Source organism: Haliotis cracherodii, unplaced genomic scaffold, assembly GCF_022045235.1.
Source record: "Haliotis cracherodii isolate W230 unplaced genomic scaffold, xgHalCrac1.p SCAF_5, whole genome shotgun sequence".
Lineage (NCBI taxonomy): Eukaryota > Metazoa > Mollusca > Gastropoda > Lepetellida > Haliotidae > Haliotis > Haliotis cracherodii.
This window is the reverse complement of record NW_027266308.1, coordinates 46,350,610-46,362,630: the sequence shown is the minus strand read 5'-3', so window position 1 is coordinate 46,362,630 and position 12,021 is coordinate 46,350,610. Positions and strand designations below refer to the sequence as shown.

Sequence of the window (12,021 nt, the reverse complement as noted above, 5' to 3'; positions counted from 1 at the left end):
CAGACTCTTAACTTCTGTTAATACCAAAATTATTACGATGTTATTTTGTCATGAAGTAAAATTTGGCTAATCCAGACTTCCTTCACTCTGTATTCCGGACTGAACTTATGCATGATTAATGCTGTCTGGTCGGGATTCAAATTTCACACAACTCATGCAGTACCTGGTAGGCTGTTCTCATCAATAAGCTGCCGTGTATTATTGGGTAGATCTATAGTTTGAGCCTTTACAATCTTCACTGGTCGACCTGACCTGTCTCATTTGAATATGCCTTACTTAGCATTTCCTTGTTTAGCATAAGGTTCCGCTGACTTCATGGAAGTGAGACCACATGTGAAGCATACAAAGTTAAACAGTATTATTCAATCAAAATTGATCAGATTATATTCATCAAAACTATTTACAATGAATGATTATTTTGAAAACTGAACGCAGGGTCATATTTCCTAGACAAATCAATTTTCTGATAATTCAGAGGAAATAGTAAACACTATGTAACAAGCATGGCCAAGCACTTCTTTTCATTTATGTTTACAAGTCAGACACTTTGTAAAAGTTTTAGATTACATTTTGCACACAACGCAAGTAACAGAATGTATTACGGAGTTTGTAAAAGTTTTGCAAGGATAATTCTTTCAGTTAATTTGTAACATCATCGATACAGGGACCTGACTCTTCTATAATTTCAAATAAATATTGTCGGTATTGGCAGATTAAAATGATAAATGTACGTTCTTTCAAAGGATACCTTTACACTCGGTATATGGCTTTGGGGTACAGTGCCTATAACTTCCCTGCAGTTCCCTACATTTGTCCACAGTGTATGACAAACACTAATCAATAAATCAACACTATGTTCCACTATGTTTAGAGAAGTAGAAGTCAACTTAGGCCACATTACTTTTTACTTTCTTTACCGATTTTTTACAGGAAATACATTGTCAGAAGGTGAAAATAAATTGAATAAATAAAAAATTAAAAAAGCAATTCAGATTTTCTCACCAACTACATGTTTTTTCTTGTTTATTTGTTTATTAAGCATTTATACAAAATCATTAATAGTGGGTCCTTGTTTAGAATATATATCTTTGTGTGCAATAAGTTATCAGCTTATTGGAGGGATAAAAATAGGATCTATATTTTTTTCCATTTCAACAAAATTAAGTCAATGGATTTGTAAAGCAAGTAAAAAAAGTGTAGCCTTATGAAGAAGTCTGTGGTTATGTAATGGTTACAGATGCGACCTTGTCGTGACACGTAGGCCACTGGAGTTACCTCTTCAATCTAGTTAGGCTAGGGCTGTTTCAACAACACCCATCTATCTACATCTGTCATATTTATGATTACCAGCAAACATGTTGATTAAAAGTTGGTGTTTAAAAGTATTGAATATATTTTTACTTTCCTTTGGGTCCAGTCAGTTGGATATATTTACACCAATGTGTAGACATGTGTTTTAGATATTTTAGCTTTAACACTTTTTCAGAAGACTTCGAATTTGTATCTGTTCGTGTGTTGCATAAACTCACTAGAACAGTGTACATGTCCAACTAACAATAGTGATAAGTTTTGCATGTTTTACACAAGCATGCAGCTTATAAGGAGCTCTGGTATAACTCGGTCATAAATTTGTTTTCATCGGTGAGATTTTTAACAGAACAGCAATGAACAATCAATTACCATAATGCACAGAGCAGTAACAGTAGCAATCTCCATTATAATATTGACATTCCTCAACACAAGCTTTTACAATAAATTGACAAGGTCGTACCTCCAACCAATAAGTGAATAGCCAGACATGGCTCTTTACCCCCCAAAATTTAGCCATTGTTCCCCTGTCACGGCCCATGGATGCAAACTGTAAGAAGGGACTGTGTATGCCCCAACATTTAACGATTGACCTGTCCATATCTTGTCAGAGAAAGAAAGGCTAGGCTTTGAAGGGACTCAGTAGTGAAGCGAGATCGCCTGCTAGTTGGAATGTCGCCAGTGGTTGGCTCACCTCGGTTCAGCGATGAGCTCTCTCCCTCTCTTTTTCCCTCGTGTAACACGTGAAAGGGTCCCAGTGCATGAATGAATGTGGGTGCTGGATTGGCTCTCTTGACACAGGTTATCGTACAGTACGCAAGGGAAGGCAGTGTGCCAAAACGCTATCTGTGTGTCTGTCATACGCACTTGTGGATATACATTGCTGCTGGATTTTAACCAGTTCAGACAGAATATGTGGGATTTTCATATTTGAAAACATGTGAGGTAGGTGTTTGTTTTAGGTGTGAGTTTGTTGTTATTTGTGTCATGAATGAAGATATTTATTGTGGACAATGTTGTCCTGTGTTCTGTTGAATGTACTTGTTTATCCAAAGGGCAGACACAGCGCTACCTGGGCATAGCATGTTGACTGAAGACAATCGAATCAGGGTTATTTATACTTTCGTTATCTTATAGTTTATTAATACTTCATGACTAATAAATGTGGGAAAGGAATGTTCTATCTATTTATCTATTTCTAAACTCAGATATGATTCCTATTATATTGTGTTTTATGCTTTTTATCTAATTTTACTCTTTATGAATAGGAAAATAATATTTTAAGTTTAGGTATTAATAAATCATCAACCAGGAAGATCATGAATTAAAGTAGTAGGATCTGCAGAAATGAGAACATTCATTCGTGTTATAGTAAATATTTCTGCATAATTATTCATGCTATTTGATTGTTGTTCACAGAAATAAGGATAGAATGAAAATTAATATTTCGCAAATTGAAGGCTGATCTATGGGGAAAAGGGGTATGGTTTTGATATTGATATCTATATTGTTGGCATAACAAATGCAACAGATTAGCCCAAAGGCTGATATTGGTTGCCCTGTCACATTGCCTTGGGACATGTTGGTGGGTAACAAATGTTTATGTAGAAACACAAGTATCTTGACAGATGGTGACGTTTGTGGAAGGAATGTCATGTATATAGCTGTGTAGAACATTTCTGGTTTGCAGCGAAGGCACAGTTATTGACACGTTATTCTTTATTTACTGAATGTAAAAAACACAAATTTCTTGTTGCAAAATATCTTTTGGGTAGTAATATGGTATTTATTGATATTTTGTGTAAAGGAAAACTTACGTAGGAATCTCCATTGAAACATTGTTGTATGTCATAAACCAGAAGTTGTTGTCCATAAAGTTTTACCTTTTTCTTATTTACTCACCAACTTCTAGAATGTCATTCAAACATATTCTGTGTATGTATGCAAATTGTTTTCATTTGATATCCTTTCTAGGGTATGAATAGCAAGTGAGTGAATATTTATGCCATAAAAACATCAGAAGCATGTAATATGTTGTCACATGAATTAGTGAGTGAATGAATGTATATTTTTACTCACGTTGTTTTGTCATGTCTACCTGAAAACTAAAAGGTTCGAATCAGATAAACCAGTGGTTGATAGCAGAAGCAATAATTGACACTAGTGTCGTATACATATTCTGACACAATTTCATCATGGTTTTCCATTGTAACCAACAGATCCCCATGTTTGTCAGGTCCTATCACAAACATGGGGCATTGGGTTCTTGTTTGGGTCCAGGATCCTTACAGGGATACCTGGAAGACACAAAAGCAATAGTGAGAGCATTGACCCTTGCCTCTGGAGTGTGACGACATATACCAGGAAACTGGAGATTTCTAGACAGTCACTGGTCTAATAAAGTCGTTCATCTTAGGAAAACCATTGTGACCACCTGAATCCCATGTCTGTTGCTTTGGGGACAAATCTGTGGTTTTGGAGACCTACAGTTAATTTTGTTGACTCAAACTACTTGAGGATGTAAAGATACATTTAAAGTTACCTGTATAGTTCAAGGCGAACCTTGTACAGATACCCAAATATAGTTCAGATAAGGATTCTGTTGATACCAGAAAGTTAATCACTTACATGATACATCAAGTTAATTGAGTTTCTTCAGTGTTATAATTCTAGAGTCTATGGATGGGGTCATCATTTATATGAGTCCTCTCATGCTAAAATAGCTATTGTGAATTGTTGTTTTGACACGTTTCCACATCGACTTCTTTTCCAATCATTAATAACATGGTCATATTAAAGTGCATATCAGTGAGAAACAGGCTTTATTGTACCACATCTTTCTGTTATTGACAGTGTTCCTGGGTATTGACCTACAACCGCTGTGTATGGATATTGCAATGGGCAGAACAACAGGACACACTGGGGGGGGGGGGGGGGGGGGGGGGGAAGCACAGGTGTTCAGGCACATAATGATAGCACACGTTTGAAATCAGACACAGCAGCTGGATAAGGTACTTTAAACTCAATATAATCAGAGAACCTGGGGCTATATTTAAAAATACTAAACAAAAGCTTGCTCTGTGCTATAGATTTCATGGTAAATTTACATTTGAGATCATAGAATATAGTTTGAAAGTGAGTGAAGATATATTTCAGGTGATGCATGTTGATGTTATTCCTATTGCTATTGAAGTGGATGATATGCAATAATATTATATGCATCTGTGTTAATTGTCTTCTCTTTTGGAAAATTGCATTTGATATGTCACATATATTATCATTAACTATCATTTACTATCATAACAAATTGTTGTGCTTTTGGATATCTGACCAGTCCTGTCTTTGATGCCAATATTAAACATTTATTGATGTAATGATTTTGTTCAAGTCACCTTTACTTTGTATTTAAACAGCACTTTCTGCAAGAAATATGTATAAAAGAAAAATGAAAATCTCTTAATTGATATCCTTTAGAGCAATATCATTGACTTACTTTAACCATACTTATGTTAAGTATTTCATAGGATTTTTTATGTTGATTATATTAAGTTTTCAGAAGAATGCCTGTTTTTACTTTTGAAAGAAAGTCATGTGTGAAATTGTTACTACATGCTCATGTTAATGTTTTTGAAAGGAAGAAATTTCTGCGTGTTGATATATATGATTATGATTACTGTTATGTATTCGAGAAAGACATCTCCCCAATGATTGCCCTATTCTTCAGCAATGTCAATTAGTAATACAGTGATAAAAATAGGCCATCATCAGGGCAGTATCAAGCCAGACAATAAACAAATCAAGAGCTGCATATTTCATCAGTTGTGCTGTGTGCAGCCCCATGAGTGTAGAGTTGTTGAAGAGAAGCAGTGTTGAAGCTGTGTGCTCATGTAGCTGTCCCGCATAAAAAAAAACTCTCTTTGATATCACAGATAAGGAAATAAGATCAAGCATGCTTTGTGGTGTAATCGCATCAAGGTAAACTGGGCCATACAGGTGGCACAAGTGATACACGTATCAACTGTCACAGTTTATGCTGCTTCTATTGATCAACTACCAGGAACTTCAGGACACACAGAAATGCATGCCAACTGGTATATATCGTCATTGGTGACTGATGTACATTGCATTCTGAATCAGGCAGTTGTTGCATAAAATGCAAAAGAAAGATTTTTTATTTTTTTTCAGCTACATTACACTTATTGCAGTTATTCGACATAAATGAGGAAACACATTCTGGAATGGATTAGGTTCATAAATGCAAGATTATTCCAAGCATTGGTTGGTTCGCCAGCACATATGTGGATCACATTGTATTTAACGACAAGACAGTTTTGTGTAGGTGTTCAGGATGAAACAGTAGTATCAGGTGCTGTAAGTTTGTTCATGCAGTGTGGGACACTAGTTTATCACACTGATAAATGATATTGGCAGTGAATGAAGAACAATAGTATACAGATTATATATAACCTATATACGCATGGATGTGAAATTATTCTTTTTACCAGATTAATGGTAAGAATTTATTCACATTAAACACTATCATCTGCAATGTAGATGTGCAAATTTCCGACATTAAAATAGGTTTCATCACCTCAGTACATCATTATTTATTTTATTATTTTGTACATGCACACATTTGCTGTTATTCAAAGTCCCCTCCATAATTACGTCATTCAAAACTTGCCCAACTGGAATAATAAGCATACCAAGCTGGCAAGACCAACAGTGGAAATTGCTATAAAGAGATGTTTGATGATATGATACAAAGATAGTGCACATGATGCATACATAGTTAAATTAACGTGAAATAGACGGAAATTGCAGTCCACTCCCTGTGTGGCAATGATGATATGGAGAGTCTGCAACCTGAGGCTTGTATGCTTTGATCATGAACAACAGAAATTTACGCTCCAGGTTTTGTTTGTGCAGCGGAACATGCACGACCACTTGTCTGTGATATATGGCTTGATATTGCTGGCAGTGACAAGACTAGTTTATGATTCTCTAGGTGAGAACAATAAACCTTCTAAAGCTTTGTATGTCGTTGGCATGTGAGGTTTATTTCTCTTTAGGGTATCTTTTTTTACAGTGAATTTTCTATTAAGTGAAGACAAGTACCACAACTTGAAGGCTTTAGAAAGATTACAGGGTCTCACTTGATTTGGTGAAAACTTAAATCTCAATGTGAGTACATATTAGTTTGAAAAACAGCTACAAAATCCTTATGTATCAATATGTAGTGAACAAAAACATTAGGGATCATGAATATTTCAGGGGATAATTTTTGGAGTGAAGACTGAGTACATTATTTCATAAAAATATCCCCAAAAATAATCATGATCCCAATCTTCTTTTTGTTCAATATATGTTATATGTGGCTATTATAATGTGCACTTTACTTGTATTCTGTTAAAGCATGAAATGTATATTTTAACTTGCCTATGACCCTGCAACATTTATCAAGGTAATGATATGTTCTTGAAAGTTTTGCCTTTCAAGTGAATTTATGTTAAAAGCTCTGAATTTTCCTTTTACTGCTAGTTGTTGCATTAAAAACACTAAAAAAATATTAAAATCATCAGCTTCTTACTTAGCTAAAATGTCAGCTTCCTTCCACACCATTATTGAACTTCCTGTCTATTCATAACTCCCAAGTTCTTTTCATAATTAACCAGATTTTGTACCAGCAGTTTGTTACAGCCTTACTGAATGATAATACAAAAGACCAATATCAATCTTGCACAGTAATCCTAAAATGAGATCAGCCCATTTATTATTTGATAAAAAAACAATACTGGATCTTCATTAGTTGCCTGTATCCCAGCACACATATCGTTCATCTGTCACTGCATGGTTATTGCGCCAAGAAAATTGCACTGCATGTGGTTTCTATATCTAATACAATGTTGACTGCATTGCAGCAGGGTTCTAACTAACCATTGATCTAGAGGGCATTAACTAAGTGAAGGATTGTTTTTAATGTCCACCTTCCATTTGTAACTTTTAGCCATCCCTGCTGACTCATAAATGGCCAGCATTTACAGTCCTTTTGGAAAATGATTGTTATTAACGAGTGCACTAATGACTACTCATTGTTGAAGTTCATCTCTCCCATATTGGCCAAGCAATAGTCTGTGTTGTACAAATGTAATTACAAATCTATTCTCTCACAGTCCAGAATCTCATGACTGCAGATAAAAATAAAACTTGTTGGCAATCAAGTTACATGTTCTTCTTTTGTAGTAACAGGTCTGTACGCATGCAGATTCCAGCATAATTTGATAAAAGGCTGCATGGTTAGCCTCAGGGTTAGACTACTATAGCATCTCATCAATCTTAAATCCGGAAGAATAAAATAAGATTTAAACATTCTGTTGAGACAATGGTATAAAGTTAGAAGAAAGGGTGTTATAGGCAGATATTATTGGCCATAAATAAGAATGATGGATTGAAAAGTTACAAAATATACAGTTGTCACTTCTTTTGAAGAAGATATTAGATATGAAAATTCCATCAGGGTCTACTGCTTCCTGCATATGATATAGATCCATTCAGAGACTAGATGTTTCCATCAAGGGAACGCAGCAGTCGGTTGTAAAACATCTTTCACCATGTTGAAAGTTGAATGCTGTAAACATCATTGATTTTCTGCTCATCAGCCTGGATGATATTGACTTATATCAGCATGGCTATAGAGTTGAGCAGTGTACAGTGTGATTTCTGTTATTTCACTTGCGCCCAACTCTCTATGTGCAATATAACCTTGTATACTCTGCTCGTAGCTTCACTTGGTCATGGCTTTGAACTTAGTGTCTGGGGAAATGTGGACCCGGGGAAACAGTTGAAAATGCTGTTTTAGTGCTGTTAATTTCAACAGTGCTGGCTTGATGTACTGATGAGTGAGTATGGCTACATTATACTTTTATAAAGGGGTAGAAGTAAGTTTATTACATTTAGGATGTATTTGATATTTTATTTACGAGAAGGGATTGCAAGATACAATCATGAGCACGGTGAAAAGATGATGCATTTTGAGATTTTGTGAACTGCATAACATTTGGTATATGCCTGGGATGCCTTTTACAGTGATGCATCAAGAGGATGATGCAAGTCAAATGGAGTAACCTTTTATGTGACTATATTGCTGTATTTGTTATTCATACTATTCACAATCAAAGCATATTTTGTGGCACTGGAACTCGAAAGTGTGATTGTTTTCATGATTTTAAGAAACATTTCAGAATGGCATACCCCTTGTTTCATGAGATTGAGTTTGGTTAGATTGTCTTAGATTTTCTTAGATTATCAGAGGTATCTGTTTAACTGGATGTTAGAAGTGTATTGATATGTATACACTACTTTTAACACCATTGTTGAAGTGTGTATAGAGGCAATTGGTAGGAAGGAAAGGAAATATAGGTCAAAAGTAAATGGTGAAAGTTGTGCCTTTGAAATGTGTATCATGCATATTGCTGCTTGAGGATCTTTCAAATAGAGGAATTTCAAAATATCAAAATGACTGTTAATGCACAGATGTCAAGCTTTAAAGTAAACACAAGTGTACTGTACAGAACATATGCTATGTATAGCATGGTAAAAAGAAAACAGCTGTTGGAGTATAGCTTGACAATACATTTCATGATCTGCACATGCGTAACAAGTGATCAGTAATATGAGAACGGTAGAATACAGACTGCATCAATTACATTAATACAATACACCACACATGTACAAGGTTCACTTCTATTTATTATGATTATCGAATGTGCCTACCATGCCATCAGTTTGAAAAAGTGTACAATCACCCATGAATCTCATTCATGAAATGTCATGGGAAAAGGTTATGCGCACAAGAAAGATTGAGGATGTAAATATTATTGTTGCAGATCTTCTTTATCCCAATGAGGAGATAATTGAAGGGTAGGCTTGTTAATGACCTGTCAGTCTCATTTATCTGTCTGCTTTTATCCCTCACAACCTGACCCAGATGAATGCCAGTGACACACTACTTGCACAAACTCAAAGCTATTATATTCACATTTTATTCCTTGCCTAGCAGTTGACAGTCACTGTGATCAGGGATATGTTTGTACTGTATACTAACGTATATGTATCTAGTGGGCACTTTACATCTTTGTGACATGTACAAGGGTAGTTTGTGCTTCAACCTATTAATGCCTACGTTATGTAACATGTACAAGGGTGGTTTATACATCCTTGTTTGTTGCTCACTAAATGATCTAATGTGTACAAGGATGGTTTATACATCCTTGTTTGTTGCTCACTAAATGATCTAATGTGTACAAGGGTGGTTTATACATCCTTGTTTGTTGCTCACTAAATGATCTAATGTGTACAAGGATGGTTTATACATCCTTGTTTGTTGCTCATTGAATGATCTAATGTCTACAGGGATGGTTTATACACGCTTGTGTTTGTTGCTCACCAATGATCTAATGTGTACAGGAATGGTTTATACATCCTTGTGTTTGTTGCTCACTGAATGATCTAATGTCTACAGGGATGGTTTATACACGCTTGTGTTTGTTGCTCACTAATGATCTAATGTGTACAAGAATGGTTTATACATCCTTGTGTTTGTTGCTCATTGAATGATCTAATGTGTACAAGGATGGTTTATACATCCTTGTGTTTGTTGCTCATTGAATGATCTAATGTCTACAGGGATGGTCTATACAGACCCGTGAAGATTCAAGGGTTGAATAGGTCATCAGCAACCCATGCTTGCCATAACAGGCGACTATGCTTGACGTAAAAGGCGACTAACGGGAACGGGTGGTCAGGCTTGCTGACTTGGTTGATACATGTCATCGATCCCATTTGCACGGATCGATGCTCATGATATTGATCACTTGATTGTCTGGTCCAGACTCGATTATTTACAGACCGCCATCCTATAGCTGGAATATTGCTGAGTGCGGCGTTAAACAACAAACCAACAACAATATCCTTTAGTTTGATGCTCACAGAATGATCTAATGTGTACAAGAATGGTTTATACATCCTTGTGTTTGTTGCTCACTGAATGATCTAATGTGTACAAGGATGGTTCATAGGTACTTGTGTTTGTTGTTCATGGAATGATCTAATATGTACAAGTGTGGTTTGAACATTCTTCTATATTGCTCACTGAATGATCTAATGTGTACAAGGATGGTTCATACATCCTTGCTTGTTCACTGTATACATTAACTTATAATAACTTGATTAACAATCTTGCAATGTGTGCAAGTGTGGTTTACATCCCAAGGTTATTCGACAGTCGGTTTTCAGTTCAACCCTCTTCCTGGCATTACAGCTTTTGCATACATTGTGAAAAATATGGGAAATGACACTGACACTTTTTCACCAAATGGTCAAGTCTGTTTTTGAGAACCCATTGTTGTATGTTCAGCCTGTATAATACAGACATTGTCACTGTAAGCTGAAATTCTGTATCTGTGAGGGCTGCAACGAATACACTATGAGGGGAATACGATTTGTATCATGAATATAGGGTAACGGATATGAATAATTATTCACGAATACAATAACCATGATAGCAAGTCAACAGTTGATGTATTATTTGTTATATTCAGTGAAACAATAACATAAGTTATTTGACATGTTTTGTTTGTTAATTATTGTTATATTAAACATTTACATGCTTCACTTATCCAGTTACTAGTATCTGCTCTACTGTGACAATGACCAGTGACCACAATACTGTCAAATTAAATATTATAAGAGTGCTGACTTTAAGGAAATCTGTGCATACAATGTTCTTATTGATATTTTTAGGTACAGGGTATGCAAATGAACCTGATTGCATATTCATAAATATTCGATTCTAGAGGCCACGAAAATAACGAATTCAATTCATGAATGGAAACGGTTTGATTCACCGAATACACGAATGAATCGTAACAGCCCTAGTATCTGGGAGGATTTACCATAGAACACTGTGTCCTGTAACAGCTGTTGTTAATGGTGATGCTTCGATGGATGTGTATATGCATCATACATTATGTGGACATATGTACAGCATTGATGTAGCAATGTAACATTCCATGTGTGTTACCTTTTAAACAGGATGTATAGAAACTAATTCCTGTTTTATAAGTCAAATATATTGTCAAACTTGTTTAATCTAATCACTGAAATGCATTTTTCAGTTTGCATTATTAACGATAATACCATCAACAACAAATATTTTAATCATATTTACACTTTTCATCTGTTTAAAACTTTCCTAACTGCAGTCTCATAACATTGTATTCAAGGAATAAAAATATGTCAGTCAACAATAAATATGCAAATATGTGTGTCACTCTGAAATAAATAGTCATACAGTGAACAAACATCCCTTTGATGGTAACTATTTCAATATAGAATTTAGAAAAATACAATTTTCCCAGCCACATTTCAGTACTTAAGGAAAATCTAATGTTCAGTCATTTTCCCCCAAGGTTGCCAACTGTGGTACATGCTGTCAAAGAAGATATGTGTCAATAAATATGTTTTGTGCGACACATGGCCTATAGAGTTCAAAGTGTACATATTTAGAATGTTGATGGTAAAGGATAGAAAAGCAAAAATGATGGGCTCCCTGCCATGGCATTGTAATCTATTTTCTTTATGGTCTTGTTCTATTTGTAAATCTGTGATAAATGTTTTATCAGTTTTGATATGAGGCAAACATTGCCCTGAATT

At 35.3% G+C, this 12,021-nt stretch overlaps 1 protein-coding gene across 6 annotated transcripts in view; it reads left to right on the top strand.

Annotated features, from left to right (window-relative positions):
• LOC139444068 (neurexin 1-like) overlaps nucleotides 1-12,021 on the top strand; it is a 183,737-nt gene that overhangs the window by 58,746 nt on the left and 112,970 nt on the right. The window contains exon 1 of one of the 6 annotated variants that reach the window (XM_071224974.1): nucleotides 2,026-2,253. The exons of 4 other annotated variants lie outside the window; for them this stretch is intronic. The gene's annotated coding sequence lies outside the window, so the exon portion shown is untranslated. Of the gene's footprint in view, nucleotides 1-2,025; nucleotides 2,254-8,099; nucleotides 8,208-12,021 lie in introns of those variants that run through there. One more of the 6 variants, XM_071224976.1, reaches the window with a different exon arrangement.